This window comes from Pinus tabuliformis, chromosome 5_1 (genome assembly GCF_031772625.1).
Source record: "Pinus tabuliformis cultivar Carrire ecotype Pingquan chromosome 5_1, CPIR1, whole genome shotgun sequence".
Lineage (NCBI taxonomy): Eukaryota > Viridiplantae > Streptophyta > Pinopsida > Pinales > Pinaceae > Pinus > Pinus tabuliformis.
Window position 1 is genome coordinate 834,281,988 of NC_142305.1, and position 12,482 is coordinate 834,294,469.

The 12,482-nt window shown below is 32.8% G+C and overlaps 1 pseudogene; it reads right to left on the reverse strand.

Moving 5' to 3' along the window:
- Window positions 1-8,727: 8,727 nt before the first annotated feature.
- Window positions 8,728-9,547, reverse strand: LOC149167480 (thioredoxin-like fold domain-containing protein MRL7 homolog, chloroplastic; annotated as a pseudogene).
- Window positions 9,548-12,482: the final 2,935 nt, after the last annotated feature.

Sequence of the window (12,482 nt, forward strand, 5' to 3'; positions counted from 1 at the left end):
TTGAGATCAATAATACATTGAGTGTGTGATTTATGTGTAATTATCTCTGCTCTCTATGTTTTCTAATATTTGATTTTAAAAATATATTAAAAAAATCCACAAGCTTACATCCACCCTGAGTTGAAATAAAAACCCCTATAGGTCAATTATTATTCTTATTAAATACTTGATATTTTTAATTTTTTAATTATTTTGTTTTTGTTTGGGCATTGAATATTTTGTTATATATTACATTAAAATATTTTTTTGACATTTCTTTTTTATAAGGCGGGGTTTGAACCCTTTCTTTCTCTGGTCACATTTTGACTTCTTCTTGTCCTTCCAATCCTTGTGGACTTCGGGCTTTTTATTATTCTTATATAAAGATATATATAAAGTTGACATGGAACATCAATTTTTAAATAATTTATTTAAATTTTGTATTAAAATGATTTTAAAAATATATATAAATTGTAATATCAATAATAAAACAAATTAAATTACCATAATAAAATTGGAATTATTGATATTTTATATTTTTTTAATTAAAATTAATTAAATATGTATATTATTTTTTGTTTTTTATTATAACTCGCATAACTTTTTTATTTATAAAATATTTTAAAATTATTTTAATTTTAAAAGAAACATTATGAACCAATCTTGAATGCATATTGAAATTTCATATGGCGAATTCGTGTCTCAGCGCAATAAAGTTAAAAATAGTGAATGTAGGGTGTGCCCTTAATCTGCTGGTGAGACATGCATTAACGTTTTATTTTTGATGCAAAAGTTTCAAAGCATCTTTCACGGGATTGTAGGTTTTGTTTGGTTGGGTCACACTCAGGTTACATTATGGGAAAATATAGTCCATAATCAAATCTACGTGGATGGAATATTTTTGAAAATATATGTCATCATAATAAAATTGGGTGTATAGGAGTAAAGTTTTTATGGTGTAATCCTATAACTGGTTTAAATCATAATTATCGGGTTTAAATTTGTATGCGAATGATGTACCGTAAAAATTTGGATGAAACTTTTTTAATTCGATAGTATATATTCATTTACCTATAATAATAATATTATTTATTTATTTTTCTTTATAAATAATATAAAAAATTTATAATATAATTATAAAAATATGGTTTTTTTTGTCAAAAAATTTTCATTTTAAAATTTTTATATAAAGTTTTTAATTTTAGTTAAGAAGTTTATTCTACAACCTAATATGATGCGTTGTTATCAAATAGAAATTTTGCTTATCTCAGTTAAAATATTCAAAAAAAAAAAGAACTTAAATAACTATACAAAACATTTAAATAATACTCATAAAAAAATTACACATGAAAGAATTAGATCCCTCTTTGCTCATATTAAATCCATATTTAAAATAAGATGATTTTAAATCCATATCTAAAATGAGCCAAGAAAAATCTAATTTTTAACAATAATAATAATAATTATTATATAATAATGATGAATTCTAAAAATTATCTTAAAGAAAAATGAACATAAAAAACAGCCCATACAAATATATATCCGAATATTCATTGTTTTTAGAAATTTTTTGTTATATTTTTTGGATCAATTTTATTTTATTTTTTTCGGTTGAAATGATAAAGTAAAATCCACCGAATCATAATGCGACAGGAAAATTTCTTAAAATTATATTTTTATACATTTAAAAGAATAACGAGAAATATAACCGGAACAAAATTTATTTGGCTTAATTCTAACAAAAAATTAGCCGTTTGAGATTACCTTATAAGGTTCCACAACTTAGTCCTATCTTTAATAACATCGGAAACCATTTGAAGTCTGCAACAAAGGTGAAGCCTGGGCTCTCATTTTGATTCATACGCAGTTGAAAGGTGGACATTGAATAACTCTTACTAATAACCTTAGTTATTTCAAGAAAGTCTTGGGAGAGCAAGATCAGGATATAATGGAGTCAAGTGCAAGATGGATGGATGAGAATAATTAATATTATTCTACTTTCTACGATATATTTGCAATCAGGGACGTTGCTTTGAAGATAGGGTATATTTATACACTTTGAACACTTTTGAAGGCACACAACCAAAGATGTGGATACCAATACTTTATATCGTTGAGACTTTAAGGGAGACAAATAGTTCACTATATTTAGGTACATTGGTAATTCATTAATGTAACACATGTTTTATATGAATATCTTTTAGTTTATTAAAAGAGACAGCAAGGTCACTCCATTCATATGTTTGATGGAAAGCTTGAGGTAAGAAAGACATCTGACCATTCACTTGTCATGAGGGGTATAGAAGAAGAACGACTTCTTAAACTGCAAGGAACCTCTGCTCATGCACAACATTTTTCATCTATTTCTCATCATGAAGAAGGTACACTTCCATCAAGTTTATTATGGCATGCTAGATTTGGACATTTAAACAATGAAAAATGGTGTTGCTAGTTTGCCTACAATTCCTAGAAAACATAAGCAATGTGATGCTTGCATTCTAGGAAAGCATAGCAAACAGTCTTTTCATGATTCAAATTCAAGAGCACATAGGAAGCTTGAACTCATTCATTCAGATCTATGTGGTCCAATGCCTGTTTCTTCTGCAAATGGAAATAAATATATCATGACATTTATTGATGATTACACCAGAATGTGTTGGGTTTATTTATTGAAGAACAAATCTGATGCTTTTCAAACATTCAAGAATTTTCATAAATGGATTGAAAATGATGCACAATCTCATATTGGGTCTATTCGCACTGATAATGGAAAAGAATATACATCAAATGAATTTGAACACTATCTTCGCCAACATGGGATTAAACATCAAACAACTGTGCTTTATAATCCTCAACAGAATGGTGTAGCTGAAAGAATGAACAGAACAATTTTGAATATGGTACGATCCATGCTTTTCTTCAAAAATGTAAAGACAATGTTTTGGGCTGATGCTGTTCTATGTGCTGCATATATAAAGAATAGATGTCCATCTAGTGCTATAAGAAACAAGACTCCTTATGAATTATGGTATGGACATGTTCCTTCGGTAAAACATTTCAGGATCTTTGGTTCCACCTGTTATGCTTTAATACCAAAGGTACATAGAAACAAACTTGGTGCTAGAAGTCGTAAGTGTATCTTCATGGGGTATTCAAACACATCTAAAGCATACCGCCTCTATGATGAAGTAAATAAAAAGTTTGTTTTATCTAGAGATGTCATTTTTCTTGAATCATCCAAATCTGAAAGTGTTGTTGAGAGGCAACTTGATCGCTTGGATAGATTCACAAAACCGAAATCATTTCAAGAGTTTGATAATCAGATTCCACATCTTGAAGGGGGGATTCCTATACTAGATCAACATGTGGAATCTTCTTCTTCTAAAGAACAAGCTCCCCTGCATGACACTCCAACAACGGATGATGCTTTAAGTGATGTAATTGATAGAATTGGGAGACTTAATCTTGATTCAGACCCAACTCAATCAACAGAGCAGCCTGGACCATCTCAGAAAGGTCCCCCAAAGTGGCTGACAAAGACACTTGAAAGTGTTCATCCTGATGAAATTGGAAAAATAGGAACCAGAAATACAAACCGACAAGATGGAGGTGATGTAGATAACTCCAATTCACCTGTTGATATGGATGTTACTTATGATTGTGAATTGAACTTGTCTACAGATTTTGAACCAACTTCCTTCAAAGAAGCTGCTTCTCATGATGAATGGAAAGAAGCGATGCAGAAGGAGTATGATGCCCTCATAAAGAATCGCACTTGGAAGCTGGTTGATCCTCCATTTGGAACCAAACCAATTGGCTGCAAGTGGGTCTACAAGAACAAATACAAAGTTGATGGCTCACTTGACAAGCACAAAGCTAGGCTTGTGGCAAAAGGTTTTGCACAGAAGGAAGGGGTCGATTATGAGGAAACTTTTGCCCCCACAGCAAAATGGGCCACCATCCGGACACTCTTTGCACTAGCTGCTCAGAACGGTTGGAAAGTCCATCAAATGGATGTAAAAACTGCATTGTTGAATGGAGATCTAAAAGAGAATGTTTTTATGTCCCAGCCTGAAGGATTTGCTGTGAAAGGACATGAACATAAAGTATGCAAACTTGTGAAGTCCTTGTATGGCCTCAAACAAGCACCACGAGCTTGGTATGAAAAAACTAACTGAGCATCTTCTGAAACTCAACTTCAATCATTTTGATTTTGATGATGCAACTTTATTTGTCAAGAAAGTTGGAAAAACAGTTGTATATCTTGTGGTATATGTAGATGATCTTTTAATGACAGGGAACAATGAAAGCTATATTGCATCCATAAAGAAAGAATTAGGAATTTTTTTTGAAATGACTGATTTGGGCTATGTTCATTACTATCTTGGCATTGAAGTAACCCAACATCCAAAGTCCATATTTCTTTCTCAAAAGAAATACATTGGAGATTTGTTAAACAGATTTGGAATGACAGAGTGCAATCCTCTTTCTACTCCAATGGAACAAAATTTGAAGCTCACATCTATTGAAGGAAAGGAATTTGAGGATGCAACAAAGTATAGACAGCTTGTAGGAAGTCTCATCTACCTCACTACTACTAGACCAGACATTTCATTTGCTGTTGGAATCCTCTCCAGGTTTATGCAAAAGCCTTGTGAGGGACATTGGTCTGCTGCAAAAAGAGTTCTAAGGTACTTGAAGGGAACTCAAGACCTTGGAATCAAGTATACACAGGTGGACGACTTCAACTTGATTGGATACTCTGATTCAGACTTCGATGGAGACAAAGAAACTGGGGTATCTACTTCAGGATATGCTATGAGTCTTGGATCAGGAGCTGTCTCCTGGAGATCACGCAAACAATCAGTACCAGCAGATTCCACAACAGAAGTAGAATACGTGGCAGCAGCTGAAGCAACGAAAGAAATTGTGTGGCTCAGGAAAATTCTTGAAGACTTGCAGGTAAAACAAACACAATCAACTCCACTCATGATTGATAACACCTCTGCAATAAAGTTGGCCAAGAACCCAAAGTTCCATGATCGTACTAAGCACATCAATACTAAATATCATCTGATCCGACATCATGTTGAGGCCAAAACAATCCATCTCCGTCATTGTTCCACAAACGAGCAAATTGCAGACATCTTCACCAAAGCGCTTGGAAGAGAAAAGCTTGAAAGATTCAGAATGATGCTTGGACTCACCAACATCCCTTCAGATTAAGGGGGGGAATGTTGACACTTAATCCGAAACGGATGGGTGAACTGGACAGTCATCAGGAAGATGAACTGATCCATTGTATTTATGTATATAAATATGAGTTAGCTAATGAATAATAGATCAGTTTTCTCTCCCGCTCATTCTGGAGTTACCCTGGCCTGACAATTTAAATGAGAGTGGATTAATTAATTGTTAAAATATGATTTAGATGAAGTGTTGTGAATATAGAGGAAATGTTTGAACTACCCCCATCAAAACATATGTTTTTGTATTACCAAAATAAAATATTATATTTAAAAAAATACATCAAAATCATATTAAAACTATAGCTTTCCAAGTTGAGCTTAAACCAATTATTATGTTTCAAACATAATGTCTTAGTATGAAAACGAAAATGGATAAGATTGAAGGCTTAAAAAATATGACAAAGGAGAAAGAATGATGCATTTGATACTATCCCCATTTATTGACAACTTCATCAACCCTATTGAAGTTTTAAGAATTGGCTTATGTGAGGTGCCTTGTGAGAAAGTAAAGAAATTGATATTTGCATGGAAATAGAGCACTTGAAAGGTGCATCCATGAACAATAAGTGCATGTGTAGATCAATGGGTTTGAAACATTTCAAATGTTGGATTGACTTTTCCTCGCATTAAATGACACTTTTGCTATCAAACCATACGACATCAAGTGACACTAGTAGAATCCAAAGAATGTCTAACTCAAAGATTTTCTTGACTTATTTGATACTCTTTTCCCACTAAATAATGAGAAGGACGTTTTCTTTCTTGCAAGTGACAAGTTCATAACCAAGGTTGAGAAGATAATTCATAATATTCTTTGATCATCAAGGTCATGAATGAGTTGGAATTTTCAAAACCCATCTAACTTAGAAGGTTCCCGTAAATGATATAGAATACGAAACTAACTTATATCCCAGATATATTAAAGTATTTTCATTGCTACTTTCCAATGAATATCATCTAATTTTTGGATGTATTGAGCAATGAGACCAACATCAAAGAAAATATTAGAGCAAGTATGAGTTAAATGCCAAATATTCCCAACTATTTTTTGGTACAATGTAGTGCCCACTTTGAATGAGGTGTGGTTGGTAAAATGTTTAACATCCTACTAAAAGGAAGATAGAACTAGTTTATAATCATCCATGTAAATTAGCAAATACAATCAAATGTATACTCGAGTTGTGAAAGAAAAATAACTTTCCTAGCTTACAAAACCAGGATACCAAGAAGATATTACAATTGTCCTAGCCCTATCATTCAAAATTTCTTCTTAAGGATGGATTTCCCATAGTTTCGAGGTTTGGTGTCTCTAGTAGAGTATATAAGGTCATCATCATAAAGTACAAGTATGAAAAGACGGTCAACTATTTGTTTAGTATAGGAATTAGGGTCATTGTAATGCCCCTAGCCTTTCTAGGGTGTATCTATACCCCTCTGGCCCTTCCTAGCCTATCTTTTTATCAATTTCTCATTTAAATTACTTCTGGTGACATATGTTATACATATCTAATGCATTCTATAATGCAATGCATTCTCATATAGGGATGTAATTGCATAGTAATCTCATTTGATTTAAAATTCACACATGGTACATGAAAAATACATAATTAGTTATAGAAAAATTCAAATTAATATTAATCGTAGAATGTATTTGACAGAAACTGTGAATTGGTTGCATACCTCAAACATTCCTCCTAACCATAAAGCATACAACTCATTTTCTCTCAATAGGGGGTCACCCTCATGTTGGGCCAAGTTCCCCAAAACCAGGCAAATGTATTGTACCATAAATAAATAAGGCTAAGCTACCAAACCCAAACAACCTCGAACATATAGGCTCACATCCCCCATAAACCCACATCCAAGTAGTGCACCCCCTTCTTTGCGCCTATATTACCTCAAGTTATGTCACTACCTCGAGGGTGTCTAACTTAGTTGATCAAGGATGTTTAAAAGAACTATGGCTCAAGGAGTTCCTACCACTCTCAAGGCTCTCTAGGTAGCTTCTAGACCTTCACACTGAGAACCCTATCCCACTTGTCATATGGTCATCCCCTATTTTTCCATTATGGTGTCAAGTTCCCCATTTTTTATTAGATTCTCTAGGATGTCCCATCCATAGTACCAACATCCTTAATTTTATGTGAATTATTTTTTCTTGAGACATGAAGCCCCTTAAAGTCAGTTGATGGAAATTTGGATAAAATTATGAGCACCTTTTATATTTATTATGTCATATGAAGCCTCCTTTTAACACACATGGAATCTTATCCCCCCATACTCCTTTTATCTGACTTGGTCTACAATAACAATGTATTTTTATTAGCATACATAAAACTTTATATCGACAAGACCAAGCTCTCCAGTGTAATATCCCTCCCCTTAATAATAAATAATAAATAATAAAAATAATAAATAATAAAAATAATAAATAATAAATAATAAATAATAAATAATAAAATAATAAAATAATAAATAATGCAAAAATAATAATTAATAATAATAAATAAATCACTTAATAATAAATAATAAAAATAATAAATCATAAATGTTAAATAATAAATGAAATTAAAAATATATACAAGAAAATAAATAAAAATAATAAAAATAAAAATAGTAATAACCATACTAAAACTCTAAATAAGAATAAATAGAAATAAAACAAGAAAACTATCAAAAAGAAGGAAATAAAACAAGAAAGCTAAAAATCAAAAGAAAAGTAAAGAAATAAAACAAGAAAGCTAAAAATCAAAAGAAAGTTGCATCTAGACACATGCAGTGTGTGCATGTGGTTCCCCTTCCAATGTTGTTCTATTTAATAGATGGTGAGGAAGATGAGAGGCATTCATGCATTCCATCATTCCAAGATTCTATCTTTCATTCTCTTGGGAGAATGGTGTTCTAAGACTTAGGAGTCACTGGCAGTAGTACGTTGATTGAGGGCTCGGGGGTGGCCAGTTGTAGCAAATCCTTGCGCAATTGAGCCTACGGTTGGGTGGAGAGTCGTCCCCAAAACCTTGTTGTGGTAAGCCTACTTCTACCATAGGTAAGCACAAGTAAGCACTATTCATAGTTTGAATTTAGTTAATTAATTACATGTTTATTTGGCTAGGTAAGGGACACTTTGATTTAAGTTTAATGCTAATAAGCTAATTAGATATTTATTTTGGGTTGTTACATGTGGTATCAGAGTGAGGTTCAACCCTTAGGGCCTATGGGAATCTTAGAAAAAAAAAATTTAAATTATTTTGTTGGGATTTTTAACTTGACTTGTTTTGAAAGTTACAGGATGGTTACTTCGAGGAAAGCTGCATGTTCTACAAATCCTCTCTATACATGAATTTTTTTTATTCAGTGCATACTGACTGCGTAGTATGAGTAATTTCCAATATTAGCAAATTTTTGTTTTCATTTGCTAGAATGTTATCCAGAAGATTTAGAAAGCAGTGAAATGCATCTGGAATGTTTTTAATTAAATGTGGGAAATATAAGTTTTTAACTAAATGTGGGTATCTTTAACTCTAAGAGCAGAAGCCAAATCCTTCTCTATCTTGGCATCTATTTTTACAGTTCGAGGAGGCAGTTTGTTGTGGGACTCCCAATAGACCTGAAAAGCTTTCTCTAACTCTTTGAGTGCTTTCCAATTGTCACATATTCTGGTATATCTCTCGAACACAAGAACAACCAAAGGAGTTGGATGAAAGGCCATATCGTCCCACTCCATGTTGCAAATTTCCTGAATGATGCAATTATCAGCCTCTCCTTTCCAGTCTATTAAGGTACCATCTTCGCCAACCACATTTGTAATCAAAGGCTCCTTAAAGAAATCGGAGGCCCTGACTCTCCACCTATCCCCCACATCTTCATCGTCCTCTTCCTCCACAACTGCAAGCTGCGGCTCCTTATCGTCACTGCCATCAAAATGAATATCAGAATTGCCTCCACGCAGGATCGAACAGTATTAATCAGAATTGCCACCTAATAATCATTATTGCTTTCCGCAGCTACAGGCTCGAAATTTGCAGGAGTGGACCTTTTTCTGTTTGACTAACCGACCTCCGTCTCTGATATCAAATCGTGCAGAAAAGTATTGAGAAATGCCTCAACTGAGCTGATCCCCTTCTTTTTCCTACCACACTTTTCTGCAGAGGAGCTTTTCGTTACATTATTCCCAAGGTTTACTTCGCTTGCGTTTAAATCAGTTTTTTTTTCATTAGACTTTGTATTTTTTTCTTCCTTGGCCGGCCTCGCTTCTGTTTGGTAGTGACGGCTGCAGGTTCAGAAGGGTTTAGGGCTTTAAAATTTGAGAAGTTAATCATAAATTTTTTGCAAAATTTAATTAAAATTTTTGGGCTATTTACCTTTCCTAGACGAGAACAAAAGGAGGCTTTGTTTTATCTCTATAAAGACCGCAAATATCTGAGAGTTTAAAGCAAATTTCCCGTGGACATTTGACAGCTTGAGCAATTTTTTTTAAGGGATTCATGAAGTAGATTCTGGAAGAGTAGTCAATGGAGGCTTGGAAAACCACAAATCGAAATTCAAAAAAGAAGTCTTCTGCATTTTCTGAGCCGTTTTATACTTCTTTCACTGCAAGAGGAATTTCTCTGTTTCCTTGAACGAAATTTTCCAGAAAACTTGAGAGAAATTTGTTGAGAAGTATCCAAGTTTGATATTGGAAGAATCAAGCAATTTGAGATTTGGGGCATTAAAATTCAATTCTTGTGAGATTCGATCCCCTAGCCCAAGGTTTTTCCCGAGTCACTTTACGTATTTTCCTCCTTTGAAGTTTTGACGTTGATTATTTTTGGAATGGATTTCATTTAGAAGAAAATCGATTTCTTGTGGAGAAGGTTTATCATTATAAAATTTTTGTAAAATCCTTGTATTTTCTCTCATTAATATTTTCAGGAGGTGTATTTAAACATTCATATGAAAATTCTCTTAAGGAATTATTCCTTCATAATCTCATAATAAAAATACATTTTTTTTCTTGAGTGAGTTTGGGATTTATTCCTATTGTATCCCATCTCCTTATTTAAAAGGGAGGATTTCTTGCGGAAGTGACTAACTCTTTAGTTTAATTTTCATTTCATTGTATTTATATCTAATTTATTGGATTGCTTCACTTGATCATTAATAAATCTAGACTTCATTGCTAATTGTTTGATCTCATTGGCTATTTGGTCTAAATTACATTGAGTAATTCATCTTTATCTCACTTGTGTTTTAAATTGAAGTAGTATATCTTTAATTTCCTAATTAGTAATCTCATCTACGATCATTTACTTGTGCTTTCATTTGCATAATTCTCACTTGCTCCATAATTGTCATAACATATTATAAGTAAAGGTTTTTAAGAGCACTTTCTATTAAGGCATTTGAGTTATTGTTCTAACATTGTCATCTAATTGTGATTTCCTTTACTTGCTTTATTGATTAATCCTTACAGGCTTCATTGAATCATTGTTGCAACCTAATAATCTTGTCATAAATCTTGATTATAAGTGAATTGGTATTTCTTTTTTTGAAGCATATTGCTTTGAGAGATGAGGGTTTGACATTGAAAGAACCAGGTGACAATTGAGAGAGAACTCTATGTGAGCTAACACAAAGCCCTTCTGCAATGATTGCTGCTAGTTGTTAAACACCGTGGTCCAAGCGCCAACAACTTTTGCATTTGTGAGCTGGAGAGCCACCAAGTATGAAGTGGGCTATTTGAGTGGGTGTGGATTATGTGATCGGGCTATGATTATTCCTTGTATGAGAAAACGGTACTATTGATTGTGTAAATGGTACTATTGACCTTATAGTGTGTGCAGATTTCTTGACATTGTTGTCAAAAAGAACAATGGAATTTGCAAGAACACGCATAGCCATGGCTACAAACTTACAATCTTATGTCTTATGACTTATGCAAGTAATTTATGTCTTATCTGGGAAAATATTATGGCTAAAATGTATTGTAATTTGAGGGATGGTGTTGCCTTTGCGGGTGCGCTTGCAGGTAGGCCATATAATTAATAAAATGATTTTATTTTGTGTTGGGGAGGGATAACCTTCCCAGTCATCCGATCCGGTTTTGGGTCGGGTGGTGATGTCTCTTCTTTATGGTGTGCAATATTTTTTTTTGGTTGTTAGATTTCTTAAATTTCCTTAGAGTAATCATTTAATAGCCATAAGAATCTCATGATATATTCAATAAATTTGTTTAAAAGATTTATTTCTTAAAAACAGTCCATTTAATTCTTCTAACGTAAGTTATGTTGAGACAATTCTCTAAGTTTTAATACTACAAAATTAGTGATTATTGATAATTTGCATGATCAATCACACAGTTTCAAATTTGGCAATGGTCTGATTGCATGCCATGTAGTAGGGAAAAAATATACAAAACATTAGATTGAAATGAATGAAGAATCTTCAAAACTTTGTTGAATAAATTTGGCATGGTTAATACATATCTGGTTAAAAATTCACTCCATAATTATCACAAAAATAATCTAAGTATTTTGGCTCTTATTTTATGCTTCTTCAATGATGAATCTTATTACATTGTTTGGCTATCATTGCATGCATATGCGGGTGACTTGAATTCACTGATAGAAATATGATATTTTTAGAGGTTGGATATAGGTCTGATCTTGACATTATTGTGATATATTACCTTTGCATTGGCACTAAGCTTGAATCTAGATCATTAGTACTCCTTATCTTGCATTCAATGGTCATTTGAAAAGTGAATTAGTGGATTGATTGGATCATCTAGTGACTCACATCACATTGCGGTTTTGCTTTAATTAGCTATCCAATTTGTTATCTAAGGACTGATATATTCTTGGCAATAAGCTACAACAATCGGATTCTTGATAGTAGAATAACGTTGGTATAACTTAAAGTTTAGTGCATTCATTAGTTCCTCATTGGTTTTCTCATGCATCATTATAGATAGTAGATTCTTGGGTTCTCTGTTCATATTAGAATCTCATTACATGGTAAAACCACTATCTCATTTTCTTGAGTTGATTGTGCTTGCATCCTCTTATCATTTTCTAAACATAAAAAGTGCTATAATCAACTACAACGGTTCTCTCCATTACAACCATATAACAAAGCGAAATTCAAAATGACTCATCTAATTAAAAGTATATGGTTTTGTTATGACTCATTGGAAAAGTATATAATCTTGTAATCTAGGATGGCGATAATCTGCCCATAATTGACGATGTAAAAATCTCTAAAGGATTGCACTAT